Below are 6,000 nucleotides of genomic sequence, written 5' to 3'. Positions count from 1 at the left end.
AGGGAGCAATCGGAGCATCGGTAAGGATAGGAACTGCAGTGGATTGAAACATATCAAATATGCTTAATCGCATAATTTCTATAGTGATTAAGATCTCATTAACCGCCTTTGGGAGATGCCAAGAACAACTCATTTTGGAAATGCTAACAATAGGGCAAGAATCAGTTATTCTTCCTTTCCTACGTAAACTGCACTTCCAAATCACCAAATGATTGATGGGGGAGTTTCTCTCCGCGTGAATATTCCAGCTGGTTAGTGGAGAGGGACTGCTAGGGTTAGCACATCACCGTCTCCCCACCTCTAATGAGTTCCCGGATCTAGGCAGCAATCATCCTTCCTACTTATATTCCCCAAAGGGAAACAACCAGACACTATGTGCTTCTTGGTAGAAGAACACAACCTCACCTATGACGTAGTCTTGCCAAATAATTGAGCCTCGATTTGATTATGTCTCCAGATCCAGTTATGAATGCACAGGAAGAACAGGGAGCAGAGGAAGGTGTTCAGTGACAGAAAACGGATGCCGTTGGCGAAGCCCCAATTGTTTCTGCAACAACCACAGCAACAAAAAATGCAAGAAAAAGAAGAGTTGGAGGAACATCTCTAGAGCCCAAGAAACTAAGTGGCAAGTCCACGAGAACAGTGTAAATGATTCATTTGCATCCCAGCTGAAACATGTCAACAGTAGGAGCAGAACCTATTGGGGCAACTGGGGAAATGCGAACGTCAAGATGCATGCTGACATGAAGGCATTATAGCTAGTAGTTTCTCCCCCCGTTGGTATTATTTTCAGCCTTGCTGTGATACAATTGACGTATAACATCCTATTAGCTCAAGGTGTACACTGTGATGATTTGACACACGTACATACTACAAAATGATTCCCTCCATAATCTTTGTTAACATCCATCATGGATATTTTTTTGGTGGACAATATGGATTTTTTTTTAAGAGTTCCCCCTTAAGATATACATACACACATTTACAGGTAAACCGGTAAGACATTTGCCGCAGTAATTCAGGGTGAATGGACGTGGGTGGGAGGCCAAGGAAACAGGATTGTCCGTGATTGAAAATAGCTGAAACTTACGATGGGCCAGTGGGGTCCATGGTACCAGTTTCTTTTCTTCTGCTTATGCTAAAGTTTTCACACTAAAAAGTTTTAAAAAGAACAAAGTCAAAATAGAAAGATGCTTCGGACAAGAAACCCTGCAGTCCAGGAAATTTTAAAGGAGTTCCAGGCAGAGGGAGATCATCACAGCTGCAAGGTGAGAAATGCAGGAGTGAAGGAGAAAGAAAATGGCAAAGAAGAGGTCAATCCAAATGTGCATCAGAAAACGATACTAACAGTGCCCTTAAAACTACGGAGTGAGGGGATCCCTGGGTGGCTCAGCAGTTTGGCGCTGTGCAGCAGCTTTTAATCTTGATGACGTCCCAGTAGTTCATTTTTGCTTTTGTTTCCCTCGCCTTGGGAGACGCAGACAAAGTAAGTTTAAAAAAAAATAGAAAAAAAAAGTTAAAAAAAAAAAAAATAGAGAGTAGGGCAGCCCCGGTGGCGCAGCGGTTTAGCGCCGCCTGCAGCCCAGGGCATGATCCTGAAGACCCTGCATCGAGTCCCACATCGGGCTTCCTGCATGGAGCTTCTCCCTCTGCCTGTGTCTCTGCCTCTCTCTCTCTCTCTGTGTCTCTATGAAGAATAAATAAATAAAATCTTAAAAAAAAATAGAGAGTAGTAGAGATAAAGATGGTCGTTAAAGAAGGATCCAAGTCTTGATTACAGTTAAGAGTCTGCAGGGGGGGCTTGAGGGGCCGCGGTAAGGACCAGTCGGGGGATTTAGTGCTGCCAATGATAGTCAGTTTCCCGGCTGGACAGTGATCATACGGGTGTTGGCTTTATCACTGTTGTGCATCGGATATAACATACTTTTGCCTTATGTTCTCTTCTGCGTCGTATTTCACAAGAGTTTGCTCTGGTTTTGTTGGTGATGGGTGATGGGCATGATTCTGTTCCAGGCAGCCCGACCTCAAAGCATAAGCCTTTAGCCGCATTAATCCTGTGCTTTCTAATTACCTAATAATACGTAACGCTCGTCATACATGTTAACTTATTTAACCCTCATAATGACGCTATGAGATAGATTCTATTTTTCATCCCCATTTGAAGATGTGGAGACAGGGCATAAGCACGTTAAGTCCTAAGTCAGAGCGCAAGGAGGGGACAGAGCTGGGAACTCTGTGTGGCCCTTTCTGAGCTTCTGTGCCGGGCCGTGTACCGTAGACCACATCGTGGTCATCACAACACTCTGGAAACACAAGTGAAAGGCTTTTTGGATGTATTGATCATACCTTTTTTTTTAAGATTTTATTTATTTATTAATGAGAGATACAGAGAGAGGCAGAGACACAGGCGGAGGGAGAAGCAGGCTCCATGCGGGGAGCCCGACGTGGGACTCGAACCCGGGTCTCCAGGATCATGCCCTGGGCTGAAGGCGGTGCTAAACCACTGGGCCACCCGGGCTGCCCCTGATCATACCTTTAAGTCTGTAAATAATCTTTGTTATCAGACTGGGGGAAAAATTCATGTGGAAGAACAATTCATTTATGAGAGCAAAGGTAATTTTGGAGCAGATTGGAAAAATCATCCTATAAGATGCCAGTATTTAGTAAAGCAATAATTCTTGGAGCGCCTGGGTGGCTCAGCCGGTTAAGTGTCCGCCTTTTGGTTTCAGCTCAGGTCCTGATGAATGGGCTGTAGGATCGGGCCCCACATCGGGCCCTCCCTGAGCAGGTGGTCTGCGTGAAGGGTCCTTTCCCTTAGCCGCTCCCGCAACTCGCATGCGCTTGTTCTCTCTCTCTCCCAAATAAACAAATAGATCTTTAAAAAATAATTATTAAGTACTGTATTTTAGGGGGGGGTAGACAAAGACAGCAGAATGGAATTAAGAACCTAGAAACAGACCCACATAAGTATGGGAATATAGACTCAGTAGGGAGGCGTTGCGCATCACTGAGGCAAGTACGGCCAACTTAATGTATTCTGCTGGGGAAGATGGCTATCCATATGGAAAAACATAAAGCTAAGTTACTAACTCACACCACATGTAGTCATAGATCTCAGACAGATTTAAGACTTTTTTTAGCAGCAAACATGGAAGAAATGTCTTTAGATCTTTATGACTCTACTGAAATTAAAAAAAAAAAAACCCAATCCTGCATATGACAAAAGATACATCATGCATCAAGTTAAAAGATGCACCACATATGTGCTGGGCTGCCTGTGTTTTATCTGGCGACTTTACTGAGAAGATGCTCCACCTCACTAGAAATCAAAACATACAAATCACAACAACAATGAAATTTTACGTCCGTCAACTTAGCAAGAATGATCTAATCTAGTAATATTTGCAGGTGGGCGTGTAAAAATGGGTACAAGCACCTTAGAATTTTATGATACCCACTAAGGTTGAAAATGTTCGGGGATCCCTGGGGGGCTCAGTGGTTTAGCGCCTGCCTTTGGCCCAGGCCGTGACCCCAGGGTCGCAGGATCGAGTCCCCCATCGGGCTCCCTGCATGGAGCCTGCTTCTCCCTCTGCCTGTGTCTCTCTCTGCCTCTCTCTGTGTCTTTCATGAATAAACGGATAAAAATCTTAGAAAAGAAAAGAAAGAAAAGGAAAAAAAAGAAAAAAAAAGGAAAGGAAAGGAAAGGAAAGGAAAGGAAAGGAAAGGAAAGGAAAGGAAAGAGGAAAGGAAAGAGCAAAGGAAAGAAAATGTTCACTGCCCGGTTGCCCTAGGGACTCTACGTCTAGGTGTCTGTCCAGAAACTGTCTCATCAGCACACGAAGAAACGGGCCCAAGGCTGTTAATTGCCACAGAAGCAACAAAACGAGACAAAACAAAACAAGATGAAGACAAACCTATTATCCCAGTGGATCCAACCTTGTGATCCCACAACACATGCATGACCTGGCGTGACCGGGTCGTCGTAACTGTAGCACAGAGCTAGTCCGTAGCTCAAAATGAATGAGGTAGAGCAGGGTGATCCCACAAAGATACACGGTACCTAAGTGACGTTGGACGATTAAGGCAAGTCCCAGGGGATGCTCTACGGCAAACCATGACTCCCAGATTCACGATGACGCTGCGCCGCGTGCGTGTGCGCCGGGATCCCCAGGCCCAGGCGGGTGGTCGCCCGAGGTGCAGGGGGCGAGGTAAGCATGCAGGCGAGTTTCCCACTGTACTTACACTGCTGCCTCCGGAGACCGTGTGACGTCTGCTCAGTGCAGGTGACACGGGTCGGGGTGCTGGTCTTCACATTTTCCTCTCTCTTTGAAGTGACTCAAAATCAAGAGTGAGAAGTAACTTTTTAAAAGGAAGCGGATGACCTGGTGGGTCCAGAATACCCAGATGCCAGATGCGCTTCCCGCCTAGTTCCTGGTGTCCTTGGGGTTCTGGTTGCCAACCCCGCGGCTCTGCTCTGCGGTGTCACCTCCCAAGGAGGCGTGGCGTCTCCGTCCTTGTCCTTGTCCAGCCTGCAGCGCTGTCAGGTGCCTCAGCCAGGCTGGAGCCACGCCTCCTCTCAGTCCACCCCCACCCCCAGCATCACCCCGAAGTTCCGGGGCCTCTGAGGCCAGGCCTCCCCCAGTCCAGGGGCTTGTTCCCCCAAGAGAAACAGGGAGTGCGGGGAGGAGGCACGAAGTGCTGCAGGAGGAAGGGACCTACGCGGCAGGTGACACGGGAGCAGCCCCCGGCTGAGCCGCTCCAGGCGCCTCCTGGACACGGGCGTCTTTGGCGACAGGCCCGTGGGCGCCAGTTCTTAAAAAGCTTATTCTTTCAGGCGGCAGCTGCGTGCAGTAGGGAAGCTCAACACTTAACCAACTACTTCAGTGACACTTCAGACGCCGCGCCTCGATCGTCCCCGAATTGTCTACCGACTTCGGTACAGACACCTCGCCCGCCTGCAGGACCGCAGCCGCCCCTCCTTTCCTCCGTCATCCGCACGTGGTCGCCGCGGCGCTGGGCTCACTCTCTTGGTCTTAAAAATAATTTGTGTCGTAGTAAAATACACATGACGCGAGCGTCACTCTTCTGCTGGAGGTACCCGTGCCCCGGCCCTCGGCATGTTCACTGCACCCACCACCCCCGGCCTTCTCCGGAACATTCTCTTCTTGCAGGGGGAATGCTGACTCCCCAAGCCCCCCTTGCCCTGCCCTGGGAGCCCCAACTACTTCCAGTGCTCCGGCTGCGTTTGTCCTCTTGTGGCTGACTTGTCCCCGAGCGTGAGGCCCCTGGGGTCTACGGGTGCGGGCAGGTGGCGACGTGTCCTCTCCCCCAGCCGTGCTCGCCCCTCCGTGCACCTGCCGGCTGACCCAGGTGGCATCTGGGGGGACAGGTCAGCCGGGCAGGCCTGGCAGGGGGACGTGGCCGCCATCGGTGCATCGTGGGCACAGACGACACAGGCCCACCCGGCCTCCTGGCTGCAGCCGCGGGAAAGGCCTTGGTGCCTGGGTTCTCAGGGCCTTGGGTGCCCCGGGCCCTCAGGGGACCCCCACGCCGGCCCCTGCCCGGCCCGCCCTCGCTCCAGCGGCTCCCCAGCGGGTTGGGCCTCTTCCCGGCGGCCCCTCCTCGCCCTGCGGAGCCCAGGTCCCTCGGAGGCCTTGCCCCGCTGCCTGACGGGCCAACACAAGTGTGTCTTCGGTCACAAGTCACAGATGACTTGACTCACGGGGCTAATTAGGCTGGATTGCTTGTCGTCTCCTGACTCATCGCAGGAAACAGGCTCAGTTAGCTCAGTGCCTGGGGATGGCATCCCAGGGCAGAACCAACCCCCCACCGCGCCCCCGCGCCCCAGGTGCCGGGATGCTCCAGGCCGCTCCAGGCGCACCGGCCTCCTGTGTCCTTGTCGGCCTAAAGGAAACCTCTGGCGGCGCAGCGGTTAAGCGCTGCCTTCAGCCTGGGGCCTGATCCTGGAGTCCTGGGATCGAGTCCCACATCGGGCTCCCT

Source organism: Canis lupus, chromosome 18 (genome assembly GCF_003254725.2).
Source record: "Canis lupus dingo isolate Sandy chromosome 18, ASM325472v2, whole genome shotgun sequence".
In the NCBI taxonomy this organism is placed as follows: domain Eukaryota; kingdom Metazoa; phylum Chordata; class Mammalia; order Carnivora; family Canidae; genus Canis; species Canis lupus.
This window is presented reverse-complemented; position numbering follows the sequence as displayed.